The 18,769-nt window shown below is 40.9% G+C and overlaps 1 pseudogene; it reads right to left on the minus strand.

Annotated features, from left to right (window-relative positions):
- On the minus strand, positions 1-18,084 carry LOC110486986 (annotated as a pseudogene).
- Between the last annotated feature and the right edge of the window lie 685 nt (positions 18,085-18,769).

Consider the following 18,769-nt stretch of genomic DNA (forward strand, 5'->3'; position numbering starts at 1 on the left):
TCCAGGTGTGGAAGGAGGATGCGGGGGTTGGATAGGGACTGAAGGGGGGAATGGATTGGGCTTCTCTTTATATGCATTTCTTTTATTGTTTTTTGAACCTGTAACTTCCCTTCAGGAAAAAATACAATTTGAAGTTGGTCTCAAAATAAACAAAGAGATTTGGATACCCCGGTATCTTACCTTTTTTTATGAAATATCCCTGGAAGGTGACATCTCGGCTGGTGGTGTGAGGGATGGACATGGGTGCAATATTGGCCAGTCTCTGGGTCTCATGGATCACTGCATCCGTGTAGGGCAGGTTCTTCCTGTCCTCTACCAAGGTTTGACGACTTCCTATAACCCTGCTGATCTCCTCCTGGACCTGATCTGAGACAGAAAGGAGGGAGTGTTGGAGTTAATACAGTGAAATGTACACTGAGTAGACAAAACATTAAGAACACCTGCTCTTTCGCTGACATAGACTGACCAGCTGAATCCAGGTGAAAGCTATGATCCCTTATTGATGTATTTTGTTAAATCAAATTCAATCAGGGTAAATGAAGTGGGGGAGACAGGTTAACAAAGGATTTTTAAGCCTTGAGACAATTGAGACTTTTTTTAACTAAGCAAGTCTGTTAAGAACAAATTCTTATTTACAATGACGGCCTACCAAAAGGCCTCCTGAAGGGACGGGGGATAAAAATGTATATAAATATAGGACAACACACATCACGAAGAGAGAACACAACACTACATAAAGAGAGACCTAAGATGACAACACAGCATGCTAGCAGCACAAAACATGGTACTAACATTATTGGACACAGACAACAGCACAAAGGGCAAGGTAGAGACAACAACACATCACGCAAAGCAGACACTGTCAGTAAGACTGTCCATGATTGTGTCTTCGAATTAAGAGATTGGGATAAAACTGTCCAGTTTGAGTGTTTGTTGCAGCTCGTTCCAGTCGCTAGCTGCAGCGAACTGAAAAGGTGAGCAACCCAGGGATGTGTGTGCTTTGGGGATCTTTAACAGAATGTGACTGGCAGAATGGGTGTTGTATGTGGAGGATGGGGTCTGCAGTAGATATCTCAGATAGGGGGGAGTGAGGCTTAAGAGGGTTTTATAAATAAGAGTCAACCAGTGGGTCTTGCGACATGGATTGTGTATGCGTTCCATTCAGAGGTTGAATGGGCAAGACAACAGATTTAAGTGCCTTTGAATGGGGTATGGTGAAGGTGCCAAGCGCATTGGTTTGTATCAAGAACTGCAACGCCACTGGGTTTTTCACACTCAACAGTTTCCCGTGTGTATCAAGAATGGTCCACCACCCAAAGGACATCCAGCCAACCAGGATTCAACATGGGCCACATCTCTGTGGAATGCATTCAACACTTTCTGGAGTCCATGCTCCAACGAATTGAGGCTGTTCTGAGGAAGATGTTAGTCAGTTAACGTTTAACCTTCATTAACCAAGCCATCCTTATCTAGTTTCATAATATATTATTCAATCTGGCTCTTTGCCAATGTTTACATGTAATACCATGAGTGCTTTACTGTTTCATGTCTGTGTGTCACAGGTGGCACATTAATTGGGGAGGACGAGCTCATAGTAATGGCTGGAATTGAACACATGGTTTCCATATTTTTGATACCACGCCATTCCAGCCGTTACGAGCCATCCTCCCCTCAGCAGCCTCCTGTGGTGTGTGTGCGTGCATGCGTTTGTGTTTATATCAATCCTTACCCTGTATATGGGGGTACTTGGCCATTAGCAGCAGACCCCAGCACAGGGTTGTCCCGGTGGTGTCGGTACCAGCAGAAAACAGATTACCAACACTAAATACCAGGTTGTCGTCATGGTAGAAAGAATCCATATCGGCAGATTCCTAACAGAAACAGACCCTCAGATGACATGAGTTATGTACAGTTAGTCTTTCCTCAACTCTTAGCCAAGAGAAACTGGCATGCATAGTATTGATATTAGCCCTCTGATTACAATGAAAAGATAAATGTGTCATGCTGTTCTGGGCAGATTAAGTTGCCCCTTCTTTTCACTGGACAATAATTAAGATAAGACCAAACTAGAGCTTGCTTTGTGGAAAGTGGTGCTTCTACACCTGCATTGTTTGCTGTTTTAGGCTGGGTTTCTTTACAGCACTTTGAGATATCAGCTGATGTAAGAAGAGCTTTATAAATACATTTGATTGATTAAAAAAAGCAGAGCATCTACAGTATTTATCACGGACAAAAATAGAAAAGAGTAGAGGGCCAAGAGAGCTGCCATGCAGTACACCACACTTTACATGTTTAACATTAGAGAAGCTTCCATTAAAGAAACCCCCCTTGGGTTCTATTAGATAGATTGCCATATTGTGGATTCAGAGCTGAGGTTGAAAAGCCATAACACATAGGATTTTTCAACACGTTATGGTCACTAATATTAAAGGCTGCACCAAAATATTTTTATTATACATTTCTTTAAACCAATCATCAGTCATCTGTGCCAGTGCATGTTCAGTGGCCTTCTCTATAAACATTCTGAAAGTCTTAATTTGTTTACAGAGAAATAGCATTGTATTTGGTCAAACACCATTTTTTCCAACAGTTTACTAAATGCTGGCAGTAAGATGATAGGTTGGCTGTTAGAACCAGGCCTGAGGACAAACACTTCTCTAGGCTCAGATTAAAGGCATGACAGTTGTCAATGCCAGGAGGTTTGTCATTATTGATCAACAATAATTTCTTCACCTCACCTTCACCTTTAAATCTTAAAACTGCATTATTGATTAAGGGCTTGTAAGTACGCCTTTCACTCTAAGGTCTACACCGGTTGTATTCGGCATGTGACAAATACAATTTAATTTGAATTGAAAATCGTTTGTATGATCTCATACACTATTTTAGTCCCATCTTTTATTATTATTAACCATGACCGCTTACCCCGGCCAAACCCTAACAATGCTGGCCCAATTGTACGTCGCCCTATGGGACTCCAATCAAGGCCAGTTGTGAATCAGGGTCTATCAGGGTCTGTAGTGACGCCTCTAGCACTGAGATGCAATGCCTTAGACCTCTGCGCCACTCAGGAGCCCCCATCAAGAATTTCACACACATGATCTGGATACTGACCGTTAGAACTTGGTGGCCTATAGGAGCTACACTAAAATAGGCTTTAGAGGAGGCAGGTGAACCTGCAACCACAACACTTCAATAACACAAGATCCTCTCTAAGCATTACAGGGATATGGCTCTGAATATGTACAGCAACAACTCCCCCATACGCATTCCTGTGTCTTCTGTAGATGTTATATCATTGGATTGCTAATGATGTATCCAATGAATTATTGACATGAGTCTCATAAATGGCTAATATATATCTGATGTTAGCAAGTTATTAATTATATTAACCTTATTTCTAAGGCTACGGTAGCGTCCCACCTGGCCAACATCCGGTGAAATTGCAGAGTGCGAAATTCAAACTACAGTCTTATAAATATTTAACTTTCATAAAATCACAAGTGTAATACATCAAAATAAAGCTTAACTTCTTGTTAATCCAGCCGCTGTGTCAGATTTCAAAAAGGCTTTGCGGCAAAAGCACACCATGCGATTATCTGAGGACAGCGCCCCGCATACAAACACATGAAAAACATATTTCAACCAGGCAGGTGCGACACGAAAGTCAGAAATAGCGATGTAAAAAATGCCTTACCTTTGATGATCTTCTTCCCAGTCACATCACAAATGGTCCCTTAGTTCGATAATGTCCTTTATATCCATAAAAACTCAGTTTGGCTGTCGCGCTTCAGTCAATAATCCAACCAGTTTCCCTCCATCAAAATGCATCCCAAACATTACTAATAAACTTTTCAAACAAGTCAAACAACGTTTATAATCAAACCTTAGGAACCCTAATACGTAAATAAACTAACATTTAAGACGGAGAATCGTTATTGTCTTTACCGGAGAAAAATACCAAAGAACGCACACTTTTCACACGCTTGGAAACACTACAGCCAAATGGGAGCCACCTAGAAAAACTACAATTTCTGGATAATTTTTCCAAAAACCCAGCATGAAACTCTTTCTAAAGACTGTTGACATCTAGTGGAAGCCCTAGGAACTGCAATCTGGGAGGACTTATAATAAAAAGTTATTTCCATTGAAAATAGTGGTAGGCTGAATTTTTTGGGGGGATGGTTTGTCCTCGGGGTTTCGCCTGCCATATAAGTTCTGTATACACAGACGTAATTTGAACAGTTTTAGAAACTTTAGAGTGTTTTCTATCCAAATGTACCTATAAAATGATATGCATATCCTAGATTCTGGGCCTGAGTAACAGGCAGTTAGTTTACCTTGGGCTTTTCATCCGGACGTAAAAATACTGCTCACTACCCAAGAGAGGTTAATATGGGCTATTTGTTTGCCATTTCCTGTTTAGCTTATCAGAGATAGACATAATATGGAAAATGACAAAAAAGCAAACAAAACAGATAATCAACACATTCTTTGAAATCAGCTTGAGGAACTGTTTCAGTGTTTGAGTCTGAGTTTACATGTGATTCTACTGATACAGAGAACTAGTTAGATCCTCCCTCAGCTGGCATTCAGTCAAACTGGTTGAATCAACATTTTCCACATCATTTGAATTAAATTATGTTGAATCAACGTCGAATAGATGTTGAATTGACGTCTGTGCCCAGTGGGATGTTAGTGTTGGACAACTCAAGTTAGTTGTGTTTTTCAGCAGTAAAGTGAACCACAAGGTGGTGTAATAAGTATTATAAACCCAGCAGTTTGGTTCCTGGATACTGATTGTCCGGATGTCTTGGTAACTTAGACAATATACCACAGGTGTGATACAAAATTATTAATTTACTGTTCTAAATATGTTGGTATCAAGTTTATAACACCAGCAAGGCACCTCAGGGTTTTGTGGAATATGGCCAATATACAAGGACTGTATACAGGCACTGCACTTAGCTGTGGTAAATTGATCATATACCACACCCCCTCTGACCTTATTGATTCATTCTATTCTGTATAGTCATACTGAGCAATATTAATGCAACACTTTGTTATGAATGAGTGAGATGCAGATTCTGCATGAAGTCTTCATACCTCCAGGGTTTGCTTTCGGACGAGGAACGAGTCCACAAAGCCTCTACACATGTGAGGGTTCAGAGTCTCCTTCAGGCCCCTCACCAGCTCTATCACCTCCATCTTCATATCAGCAATATTCTTTTTCAGACGTGTCAGGTTGTTTATCCACGGACCCAACCAGGGAAACATGTTGTACATCTACACAAAGATTCAGGTAGAATACACATAAAACAATATTATATTAATTATAACATAACACCACAACTATGATTAGATTATTAAATACACATATGAATAAATATGTAATTATTAGTTGTGAGCACCAATAGTGATATTCAATATTATTTGATATCATTATGAGCAAGGCATATTGTAAAGTCGGTTTATTATTTTTTACTTTTCTGTAAAAATAACACAATTTATAACATACTTTTCCTGCATACACAAAACTCTAACAGACCTCACAGGCTCTCAATTTAGCATATTTCATTAATTGCCTGTTGATGGTCCTATAATATAGGCCTCCCAACTAGCCAGTTTGAATAGAATATTATAATATCAGAATATTCACGCCTGGCCCAACGGACAATCTGCTAACAGTTGTCTGAACTTCAAAGAGCCATGGAAGTGAACAGAAAAGTGAACATACAGTTGCATTATTTTATACAAACCACTACGATATGGAATCACAAAAATGGTACCGATAGTGATATCATTTTCTATATAAATCGGTGCCCATCACTAGTTATTTGTCACGCTCTGACCTTTGATATCTCTGTTTTATTTTGGTTAGATCAGGGTGTGAATGTTCGTTTTTGTATTGTCTAAGGGTTTTGGTAGGTCTAGGTTTATGTAAGTCTATGGTGGCCTGAATTGGTACCCAATAAGAGGCAGCTGTTTATCGTTGTCTCTGATTGGGGATCATATTTAGGTTGCCATTTTCCCTTTTGGTTTTGTGGGTTCTTGTTCTATGTTTAGTTGCCTGGCTGCACTATCCATATTAGCTTCACGTATCGTTTTGTTAGTTTGTTCAGTGTTCCATTCTTTAATAAAGAAGACTGTACGCTTAGCACGCTGCGCCTTGGTCTCCTCCTTACAACGACCGTGACATTATTATATATATAAAAAATATTTAAAAAAATAACCTTTATTTAACCAGGTAGGCAAGCAAAGCAGTTTGACATATGCAAAAACACAGAGTTACACATGGATTAAAACAAACATACAGTAGAAAAATAGGTCTATATACAATGTGAGCAAATCAGGTGAGATCAGGGAGGTAAAGGCAAAAAAAAGGCCATGGTGGTGAAGTAAATACAATATAGCAAGTAAAACACTGAAATGGTAGATTTGCAGTGGAAGAATGTGCAAAGTAGTGATAGAAATAATGGGTGCAAAGGAGCAAAATAAATAAATAAATACAGTAGGGGGAGAGGTAGTTGTTTGGGCTAAATTATAGATGGGCTATGTACAGGTGCAGTAATCTGTGAGCTGCTCTGACAGATGGTGCTGAAAGCTAGTGAGGGAGATAAGTGTTTCCAGTTTGTGATTTTTGAAGTTCATTCCAGTCATTGGCAGCAGAGAACTGGAAGGAGAGGCGGCCAAAGTAAGAAATGGTTTTGTGGGTGACCAGAGAGATATACCTGCTGGAGCGCGTGCTACAGGTGGGTGCTGCTATGGTGACCAGCAAGCTGAGATAAGGGGTGACTTTACCTAGCATGGTCTTGTAGATGACCTGGAGCCAGTGGGTTTGGCGACGAGTATGAAGCGAGGGCCAGCCAACAAGAGCGTACAGGTCGCAGTGGTGGATAGTATATGGGGCTTTGGTGACAAAACGGATGCCACTGTGATAGACTGCATCCAATTTATTGAGTAGGGTATTGGAGACTATTTTGTAAATGACATAGCCGAATTCGAGGATCGGTAGGATGGTCATTTTTACAAGGGTATGTATGGCAGCATGAGTGAAGGATGCTTTGTTGCTAAATAGGAAGCCAATTCTAGATTTAACTTTGGATTGGAGATGTTTGATGTGAGTCTGGAAGGAGAGTTTACAGTCTAACCAGACACCCAGGTATTTGTAGTTGTCCACATATTCTAAGTTAGAACCGTCCAGAGTAGTGATGTTGGACGGGCGGGCAGGTGCAGGCAGCGATCGGTTGAAGAGCATGCATTAAGTTTTACTTGTATTTAAGAGCAATTGGAGGCAACGGAAGGAGAGTTGTATGGCATTGAAGCTCGTCTGGAGGGTTGTTAACAGTGTCTAAAGAAGGGCCAGAAGTATACAGAATGGTGTCGTCTGCGTAGAGGTGGATCGGAGACTCACCAGCAGCAAGAGCGACATCATTGACGTATAGAGAAGTGAGTAGGTCCAAGAATTGAACCCTGTGGCACCCCCATACAGATTGGCAGAGGCCCAGACAGCACTGATTTGACACACTGAACTTTATCAGAGAAGTAGTTGGTGAACCAGGCGAGGCAATAATTTGAGAAACCAAGGCTATAGCGTCTGCCGATGAGGATGTGGTGATTGACAGAGTTGAATGCCTTGGCCAGGTCAATGAATACGGCTGCACAGTATTGTTTCTTATAGATGGCGGTTAAGATATTGTTTAGGACCTTGAGCGTGGCTGAGGTGCACCCATGACCAGCTCTGAAACCAGATTGCATAGCGGAGAAGGTATGGTGGGATTCGAAATGGTCGGTAATCTGTTTGTTGACTTGGCTTTCGAAGACCTTTTGCGATCCTCAAAAGGTTCTACAGCTGCAACATTGAGAGCATCCTGACCGGTTGCATCACTGCCTGGTACGGCAATTGCTCGGCCTCCAACCGCAAGGCACTTCAGAGGGTAGTGCGTACGGCCCAGTACGTCACTGGGGCAAAGCTGCCTGCCATCCAGGACCTCTACACCAGGCGGTGTCAGAGGAAGGCCCTAAAAATTGTCAAAGACCCCAGCCATCCCAGTCATAGAATGTTCTCTCTACTACCGCATGGCAAGCGGTACGGGAGTGCCAAGTCTAGGACAAAAAGGCTTCTCAACAGTTTTTACCCCCAAGCCATAAGACTCCTGAACAGGTAACCAAATGGTTAACCGGACTATTTGCATTGTGTGACCCCCCCCCCCCCCCCCCAACCCCTCTTTTACGCTGCTGCTACTCTCTGTTTATCTTATACATTCATGTACATACTACCTAAACTGGCCAGACCAACCAATGCTCCCGTACATTGGCTAACCGGGCTATCTGCATTGTGTCCCACCACCCACCAACCCCTCTTTTTACGCTTCTGCTGTTCATCATATATGCACAGTCACTTTAACGATACCTACATGTACATACTACCTCAATAAGCCTGACTAACAGGTGTCTGTATATAGCCTTGCTACTCTTTTTTCAAATGTCTTTCTACTGTCGTTTTATTTCTTTACTTACACACACACACACACCTCTTTTTTGGCATCATTGGTTAGAGCCTGTTGACCAGTGCTGTTGACCGGGGTAGGGGTAGCCAGGTGGAAAGCATGGCCAGCCGTAGAAAAATGCTTATTGAAAATCTCAATTATAGTGGATTTATCGGTAGTGACAGTGTTTCCTATCCTCAGTGCAGTGGGCAGCTGGGAGGAGGTGTTCTTATTCTCATGGACTTTAGTGTCCCAGAGCGTTTTTGAGTTTGTGTTGCAGGAAGCAAATGTCTGCTTGAAAAAGCTAGCCTTGGCTTTTCTAACTGCCTGTGTATATTGATTTCTAGCTTCCTTGAAAAGTTGCATATCACGGGGGCTGTTCGATGCTAATGCAGAACGCCATAGGATGTTTTTGTGTTGGTTAAGGGCAGTCAGGTCTGGAGAGAACCAAGGGCTATATCTGTTCCTGGTTCTACATTTCATGAATGGGGCATGCTCATTTACCTCTTGGATCTACCCATCCAGGACCCGGGAGAATTGTCATCAACTGACACTAGGTAGCATAACGCAACGGACAAAAAAATCTTACTAGAAAATATTCATATTCAAGAAATCACAAGTGAAATATATTCAAACACAGCTTAGCCTTTTGTTAATCACCCTGTCATCTCAGATTTTGAAAATATGCTTTACAGCCAAAGCAAGACAAGCATGTGTAAGTTTATCGATAGCATAGCATTATGCCTAGCTAGCAGCAGGCAAATTGTTCACGAAAATCAGAAAAGCAATCAAATTAAATCGTTTACCTTTGAGGAGCTTCGGATGTTTTCACTCACGAGACTCCCAGTTAGATAGCAAATGTTCCTTTTTTCCAGAAATATTTTTTTTGTAGCCAAAAATAGCTCCGTTAGTTCTTCACGTTTGGCTGAGAAAACGACTGGAAATTACGGTCACGACAATGCCGAAAAATATTCCAAATTAGCTCCATAATATCGACAGAAACATGGCAAACGTTGTTTATAATCAATCCCCAAGGTGTTTTTCAAATATCTATTCGATAATATTGTTGGATTCTGTATTTTACATTATAGCCATTAGCATATATATGATTACATATTATCTGATGTTGGTTGTGTGAGGTGTCTGCATTTGTGCACTGGAGCATCATTATGAGATTAAACAACTGCTTGCTACTTGCCTGTTTGTGTGTGACAAGAACTGAGTAACATGGTGTGACCTGCATGGTGTGACCTGCATGGTGTGACCTGCATGGTGTGACCTGCATGTTGCAAAACTGTAGATAACAGCCCAGCAGATGCTTTGTCCTTGTGTTTGTATGTAACAATATTGAGCACATGGTGTGACTTGCTGTATCTTACAAAGTTGTGATAGGGAGGGGTGGTCATCACGAGGTTTAACTGAGATGGAAAAATACTGAACAACACAATAGCAGGAACTGAGCAAATGTTATAACTAGGCTGCGATACCAGAACAGTAAGGATCTATACATCGAAGGAGGGAGGACTCCAAGAAGCGCCAAGAGGCGGGGACCCGCCTGAGCGCCTGCGATAGGCTGGGCAAGTTTAAACCACGCCCAGTTTCTACTGTGTCCTTCACAGTATAAGAACACTGTTTACATACATCTTGTCATTTCTCTGTTCTGCCCTGCGTGGCATTACAGTGAGCCCGTATATACGAAAGTTGAATTTGCCATTTATTAGTTAGCTAATAAAAAATACATAGTATAAAATTGGTGACTCATTGTTATATTTATCCTGATACCAGATTCAAATTTATGCAACTAACAATATATCAACCCAGACAGACCTTTTTTCAGTAAGACCCGGGTGGAAAAATGGCTACCTCTTTTGCGCGAGAAATACACAAAGAGCCATCAGGTGGACACTGACGCAATGTTGTTGACCACGCTCATTTTTCAAAATAAAATCCTGAAACTATGTCTTGTGATACTAGACACATTAAGGAAGCCATAGAAACGGGAATCTCGTTGATATCCCATTCACTGCTCAATAGGGAAGCATAGGAAGGGACTCTTATTTAGAAACCGCTGCATTCCTGATTGGATTTTTCTCATTCTTTTACCTGCAATATCAGTTCTGTTATACTCACAGACAATATCTTTACAGTTTTGGAAACTTTAGAGTGTTTTCTATCCTAAACTATCCTAAATTATATGCATATTCTATTTTCTGGTCCTGAAAAATAGCCCTTTGGGAACGTTGTTTTCCCAAAAATAAAAAAATGACCCCTAGATTCAATAAACCTGTTATGGCTGCTGTCCCCGTTCATTGATTGACTACATTTCTGCCCAATGACCACTGATCTTCTTGAAATCTAGCTGGGTAGATAGCCAATGAGCTGAGGTAAACGCCAGTATGTAATGGTTTGGGGTTGGACCACAATTCCTTGGTTGTAATCGCACGCGCAGGAAACTCCATTTTCGCCTTAACGATCAGAGGGGTTGCTGTAAGGCGTTTTACGCGCAGCTGTATTTCGGAAAGTTGTAGTTTCAACGATTTCATTGAAGATATCCTGGCGAATACTTCATGTAAAGCGAAGTCAAACTAAAGTAAAAGTGAGATTTCTTTTTTTTTTTTTTGCAATGAAATGTGTAGTTTGTTTTTGTGTGTGTGTATATATATATATATATATACATACACACATAACAATGGCCGGAGTTGAATGGAACACCTTAGTGACTGTTCCCTCTGCTCTATACAATCAATACATATCTGTATATTTTATGTGATGATAAAAGGCTCATACAATACAAATATTTTTTTAATGTTTTCTTTCACAGTGATAGCGACTCCGACTGGGAGCCCCCGGTGCCAAGCTGCCCGCTCTACCTGTGCCCCCAGTGGTGTTCAATGCCACAGTTCATTACTGCAGGCATGACTGTGCCTCAGAGCCAAAAGGGCACAGCATGGAGGTGTCGTTGTGTTCTGTGTCGCATGAAATGCACCACTTGTTCAGTTTGCCTCTGCTTTACATCAGAAAGAGACTGCTATGGGACATGGCACAGGCAGCAAAATATTATGACGAGGACTTCCAAGATGTATGTACTGTTTTTTTTTTTAAATATATTTATTTTCTCATATTTAAAAAATTATTTTTTTGTGTGTGTGTGTTAGAATTGCTTTTTGATTTGTATATAGTTATTTGCACTGCTGTATATAGTTATAGGTCATTTCACCAATTCGGCCACTTGGGTACATTTGGGCAACTTGTGTGGGACACCTGGGTGACTTCATGCTAAATGTCATGTAGCTCACCCATTCCTGAAGTTATCAGTCTGAAACTTTGCACACCTACAATTGCCCTCTTGTGTTATCCATCAAAATTATCTCCAGCATCCTATCTGACTGTGTGGCTATTATAGTACATGTGAAAGATGAAACTACAACAATAAAAAACAGGAAATGTATGCTCTTTCTTTCTCTTTTCTTACACCAGATATATTGTGTTATATTCTCCTACATTCAATTAACATTTCCACAAACTTCAGAATGTTTCCATTCAAATGATACCAAGAATATGCAAATCCTTGCCTCTGGGGCTGAGCTACAGGCAGTTAGATTTGGGTATGTCTTCAGGCGGAAATTGAGAACAAAGGTTTGCAGCTGATGGTGAGGAAGGCATTTTGAAAATATAACCAGGCATCCTCTACTGACGGGATGAGATCAATATCGTTCCAGGATACCACGGCCAGGTCTATTAGAAAGGCCTGCTCGCTGAAGGTTTAATTACAATGATATAATTAATTGTACAAAATATTTGATCAATTCAGCAGACGCTCTTATCCAGAGCGATTCACAGTTAGTGCATTCATCTTAAGAGAGCTTGGTGGGACAATCACATGTCACAGACATAGTAAGTGCACTTTTCTCAAAGTAGTTATCAGCAAAGTCAGAGCTAGAAACCTGTTGTTCAGGAACTTTTTTGGGGGGGTGGGGGCGAGGGTTTTATTTAAGATACTTTTTGAGGAGGTAGAGTTTCAGGGGCTTTCGGAAGATGGGCAGGGACTCTGCTGTCCTAGCTTCAGAGGAAGCTGGATCCACCATTGGTGTGCCAGGACAAAGAGCTTGGACTGGGCTATGAGGATTTTATTTTATATGTTATACATCATGAATATTGTATATAATGATTTATAAGCAGCATAGTAATGGGTTATAAACTGTACAATAATGGTTTATAATAAGTTTACCGGCACATCAAGTAAAGTTTAAATGAGTATGTACATTTTAATTTGCAAGAATTCATAACAGGTGTTCTGTTTCCTTGTTTTATTGATTGCACTGAGACAGACATTAATTACTCAGAAAATGCAGTAAAAACAAAATGGTCTGAATAAGCAGACTACCTGAATTGATGCAGAACCTGTAAGGTGAATACTCTCCGTGACCCTGTCCACCATGCCTGTGAATAGTGGGTCAGTGTATTCAAACCTGCTGCCATAGACAATGGCCGAGATTGTTGGAGACGGCATAAAGCAAAGGCTGTGCTGTGTCAAATGCCTTACCTGTAGACAAAAATCTAATTACAAAATAAGCTTTCCAGAACACACAATCACTTAGCTATTTACTAATAAAGTGGTTAAAAATAGCCTGATTTTTAACCAGGCAATGAAGCCTAGGAATCCCCTATAAATACATCATACTACTTCTACTACTAGTGAAAAGATACTGATTCTCTTACCCTCATGTTTTTCAAACACTTCAATCAGGTAGGGGATTTCCTCTAAGATTTTCTCCTCACTCCCTTTCTTGCCCATCCCAAAGTTTCTAAGGTTTGTCAGGGCAATGCGCCTCATCTCTTTCCATGAGTCTCCATTGGCAAACAGAATCCCTGTAGAGAACATAGTTTGTTTCCATGACAATTCAGTGTAATATTAATAAAGAATATTTACTATAATAATGAGCATGTACGTATATACAGTGGGGAGTACAAGTATTTGAAACACTGCCGATTTTGCAGGTTTCCCTACTTACAAAGCATGTAGAGGTTTGTCATTTTTATCATAGGTACACTTCAACTGTGAGAGACTGAATCTAAAACAAAAATCATACAATGTGATTTCTGGATTTAAGTAATTCATTTGCATTTTATTGCATGACATAAGTATTTGATACATCAGAAAAGCAGAACTTATTATTTGGTTTGAAAGTTATAGTTCTTGACCAGGTTTGCACACACTGCAGCAGGGATTTTGGCCCACTCCTCCATACAGACCTCTAGATCCTTCAGGTTTCGGGGCTGTCGCTGGGCAATATGGACTTTCAGCTCCCTCCAAAGATGTTCTATTGGGTTCAGGTCTGGAGACTGGCTAGGCCACTCCAGGACCTTGAGATGTTGCTTACGGAGACGCTCCTTAGTTGCCCTGGCTGTGTGTTTCGGATCGTTGCCATGCTGGAAGACCCAGCCACGACCAATCTTCAATGCTCTTACTGAGGGAAGGAGGTTGTTGGCCAAGATCTCGCGATACATGGCCCCATCCATCCTCCCCTCAATACGGTGCAGTCGTCCTGTCCCCTTTGCAGAAAAGCATCCCCAAAGAATGATGTTTCCAAGTCCATGCTTCACGGTTGGGATGGTGTTCCTGGGGTTGTACTCATCCTCCTTCTTCCTCCAAACACAGCGAGGGGAGTTTAGAACAAAAAGCTCTATTTTTGTCTCATCTGACCTCAGGACCTTCTCCCATTCCTCCTCTAGATCATCCAGATGGTCATTGGCAAACTTCAGATGGGCCTGGACATGTGCTGGCTTGAGCAGGGTGACCTTGCGTGCGCTGCAGGATTTTAATCCATGATGGCGTAGTGTGTTACTAATGGTTTTCTTTGAGACTGTGGTCCCAGCTCTCTTCAGGTCATTAACCAGGTCCTGCCGTGTAGTTCTGGGCTGATCCCTCACCTTCCTCATGATCATTGATGCCCCACGAGGTGAGATCTTGCATGGAGCCCCAGACCCAGGGTGATTGACCGTCATCTTGAACTAATTCCATTTTCTAATAATTGCGCCAACAGGTGTTGCCTTTTCACCAAGCTGCTTGCCTATTGTCCTGAAACCCATCCCAGCCTTGTGCAAGTCTACAATTTTATCCCTGATGTCCTTACACAGCTCCATGGTCTTGGCCATTGTGGAGAGGTTGGAGTCTGATTGTGTGTGTGGATAGGTGCATTTTATACAGGTAACAAGTTCAAACAGGTGCAGTTAATAAAAGTAATAGGTGGAGAACAGGAGGGCTTCTTAATGAAAAACTAACAGGTCTGTGAGAGCCGGAATTCTTACTGGTTGGTAGGTGATCAAATACTTATGTCACGCAATAACATGCTAATTAATTACTTAAAAATCATACAAATGTGATCTTCTGGATTTTTGTTTTAGATTCCGTCTCTCACAGTTGAAGTGTACCTATGATAACAATTACAGACCTCTACATGCTTTGTAAGAAGGAAAACCTGCTAAATCAAATACTTGTTCTCCCCACTGTGTGTGTGTGTGTGTGTGTGTGTGTGTGTGTGTATATATATATATATATATATATATGCCAAATGATCTCTGCATCCTTTCTGGTCATGATCATCTGTAACTATTTTAGACATTTATATTATTTGCAGAGGATGACAGCCTGATTTCTGCATTCACCATTCTAGTCTCAATGTCAGAAATGAGTGGTGTTATTAAAAATGAACTTGTCAGCTATTGGATCTGTCACGCCCTGGCCTTAGTATTCTGTGTTTTTTTTATTATGTTGGTTAGGCCAGGGTGTGACATGGGTAATTTATGTGTTTTGTCTTATCTAGGGGTTTTGTAGTCTATGGGGTTGTGTTCAGTGGAGTGTTCTAGGTAAGTCTATGGTTGCCTGGAGTGGTTCTCAATCAGAGGCAGGTGTTTATCGTTGTCTCTGATTGGGAACCATATTTAGGCAGCCATATTCTTTAGGTATCTTGTGGGTGATTGTTCCTCTCTGTGTTTTGCACCAGTTAAGACTGTTTTGGTTTTTTACACGTTTTCTTATTTTGTATAGTGTTCACGGTTTCATCTTTCATGAAAGATGTTTAGAAATAATCACGCTGCATTTTGGTTCTCCTCTCCTTCCCAGGAAGAAAACCGTTACAGGATCACTTTCAAGCAATCAGAGGACAGCCTAATTCAAACAGTATTTGGCAACATAGTGGTTGGGTTTAGGACAACAATCAATTTCTGCGAGGGCACTGATTGGACCAGACATTTTCTGGCTTATTCCAAACGCCAATCTATTGGATAAAGGGCAGGCTGATACATGCATTAAAACAAATTGGTGAATGCAGCAATCAGACTTGCTCCACCAGGCTAGAATAAGACTCAACAGATTTGGAAATGAAATGCATTATACTCATCTCAAAGTGTCTGAAATTGATTGTGTAGCTCAATAAAGTTTATTTAAAGTAACTGTTAGGTGAAAATCTCCCTTTTAAAAGTTCATAATTTGTTAATTTATACCCACAATGTTGTTGACTCATCCTATGCTCATATTTGTGGCCAACACATAAATTGGAGAACAAACACGTGGATTTATGTTTTAGCTTGTTCATAGACTGCTTACAGATTAAGGAAATCAATAAGACAGGTTGTCATTTGGGTGAACTATCCCTTTAATAATAGGACATAGCCAGCATAAGAGTAAAATGTCATTACCATGTCCTTGGTTGAAATCATAGAACACAGGCATGATGTCCCTGTCCCCAAAGTCCTCTGCCTGGTTGACTAGCGCCTGCTTGACCGTCTTGTATCCTGCCAGAACAACCACTTTCTTGGGTCCGAAGTGAACCGTGAAGATGGAACCATGTTTCTTGGAGAGCTGGACAGATAAAGTATACATAAAGTACACCATAGACTCAGTTATGTCTCGGAATGATATGACTAAGCACATAACTGGACACCACATACAGCTTGTTTAACATGTATCAGTCAAGAAATAGAGTGAAGACAGTGGTTTACAGTTGATGTCAGACCTTGGTTCAAATACCAGTCAATGTAATTGAATTACTTACAAACAATTAGTATTTAGACAAAGTTAATTGGAAATACATTTGAAAAGTATTGGTGTCAAGCTCCCGCTCCCATCGTCACTGTACTACTAACCACTTGTCCTGGCAACCCATCATTATGCACACCTGGCAACCATCATTACGCACACCTGGCAACCATCATTACGCACACCTGGCAACCATCATTACGCACACCTGCGACTCATCGTCAGTCACACCTGGACTTCATTTCTCCCTTGATTACTTACCCTTTATATAGCTCTCTTCTGTTATCCGTCATCAGATAGTATTGTTTATGTTTCCATGTCAGAAGTCTGGTCATGTCATTAACTGCACAGGTCATTAACTGCACCTATGTTACAAGTGGCATGTATTTACAACTACTTGTTGTTTTATTTGATGTAGTTGTTTTTGGCTGTGTATTAGAAAATACTCAAAACACAAAAATGTCAAATACTTAAGTACACTATGTATTTGAACCCAGGTCTGTTATAACAAGATCCCTGAAGGGATATTCCAAGGGTACATCTCGGGCACCGAAGACGTGGATGTCGAGGGGTTGTGTTAAATGCGGAAGACACATTTCAGTTGAATGAGTTCAGTTGTACAAATGACCAGGTATCCCCCTTTACTTTCAATATTCTAAAGTGACCTCATCTCTTTCCTTGCAACACATTGGTCACTGTCACAAAGTATTTTGTCCATAGCCTGGTTCCCAACAAGAAACAGATCTGGGACCAGGCTACTTGGGCAGGACATATCTATTGAAATACACTACAGAATAGAACACTAAACAACATTAACCAGCTAAAAGCATATACAATGTGCCAGAGTTCATTCATCAGTTTGCTTACTGAACTTTTCAAACCAGGTGAAATAGCAAAAAACAGATCAAATCTCACAGATCAAGTCAACATCAACATGTTTTGTTCTGAAAGCAAAGGATGACTTCATCTTACCTCGCAGAGAGTGCCGTAGGGCTTCTTGAGGTCCAGCTGGAGCATGTTACCAAGCAGGGGCAGCGGCCTCGGTCCTGGAGGCTCCTTCCCCTGTCCCTCTGAGCTGGAACCAGAGGAGCAGAGGTAGAGGACCAGCAGAAACAGCACAGTACCCAGCAGTGTCACTGTGCTTGATGTCTGTAGAAGACCTTCTATAAGAAACATCTTCAGACTGAGCTCATTCACCTTATACTGGGCTAAAAAGACAACACGCTAATGCTCCTTAATGGAACAAGTGTGTGTGCTCAGAGAACTTCCACAACAACAGAACTCCAATGAATGCTATTTGTATAACCTCCCCACACCACCCTATTGGAGCAAGATGAGAAGAGGGATGTTACAACCTCAGAGGAGGAGCTAAACAATGCAACTCCAGCAGGTCTGTCAACATATAATTGTGAAACTCACATGATCTCACCTGCAGGTCATTGACAAACTCTCCATATGATTTGTGTCCTGGTCTTTCCAAAAAAGGTAATATATCGAAAGGCATTTATACGCCCGGTGAAATGGAATTAGACTGATAGACCAGATTAACACATAAACTTTATTCCATCACCAAAGGGATGATGAGGGTTACATAGATAGAATGAGGTTAAATCTAATCATATTTGGGATTTGATTGTGTTACTAAAGATCTTCAGAAATCCCCCTCTGTTGTCTATATTCTTTGAAAACTCTATAAATATCATATAAAAAGATAATAAATTACTGATTGACATATATTTACATCTCCAATCATATATAATAACTTTTAGACACTTGAAGGTGTTCCACATTTGATGTTTTATTTGTTTAGTGTGAGTCAATGATGATCAGGTAAATGGTCTGGTAAAACTATCTTCAGTGCAGATGCCATTAATAAGTACAAATTCACAGCGCCGACTCGTCCAAGTAGGAGAGGAAAGGCTGCCAGATTTGATCAAATGTTGATAATTTATTGTTCAGAATATATCTAATTCTTTCTAAGTGTATAGTGTTTGCCAATTCACTGAGACATAATTTGGTAGAGGGCGCTTCCCTCCTTTTCCAAAACAACAAGATTCGTTTTTTTGCCGAAATGAGACCGTAAGAGATTAGTTGTTTTTGGGGGTTGGTTAATCCGTTTAGGGACTCAGACACTCCCAGAATTATCAGAAGAGGGTCTGGGTCTATTGAAGTCTCCAAAACTTCAGAGAGAATCCCAAAAATTCCACACCAATAACCATGCAAGCTAGAGCATAGGGCAAAG

The sequence above is a fragment of the Oncorhynchus mykiss genome, chromosome 12 (assembly GCF_013265735.2).
Source record: "Oncorhynchus mykiss isolate Arlee chromosome 12, USDA_OmykA_1.1, whole genome shotgun sequence".
Classification (NCBI taxonomy): domain Eukaryota; kingdom Metazoa; phylum Chordata; class Actinopteri; order Salmoniformes; family Salmonidae; genus Oncorhynchus; species Oncorhynchus mykiss.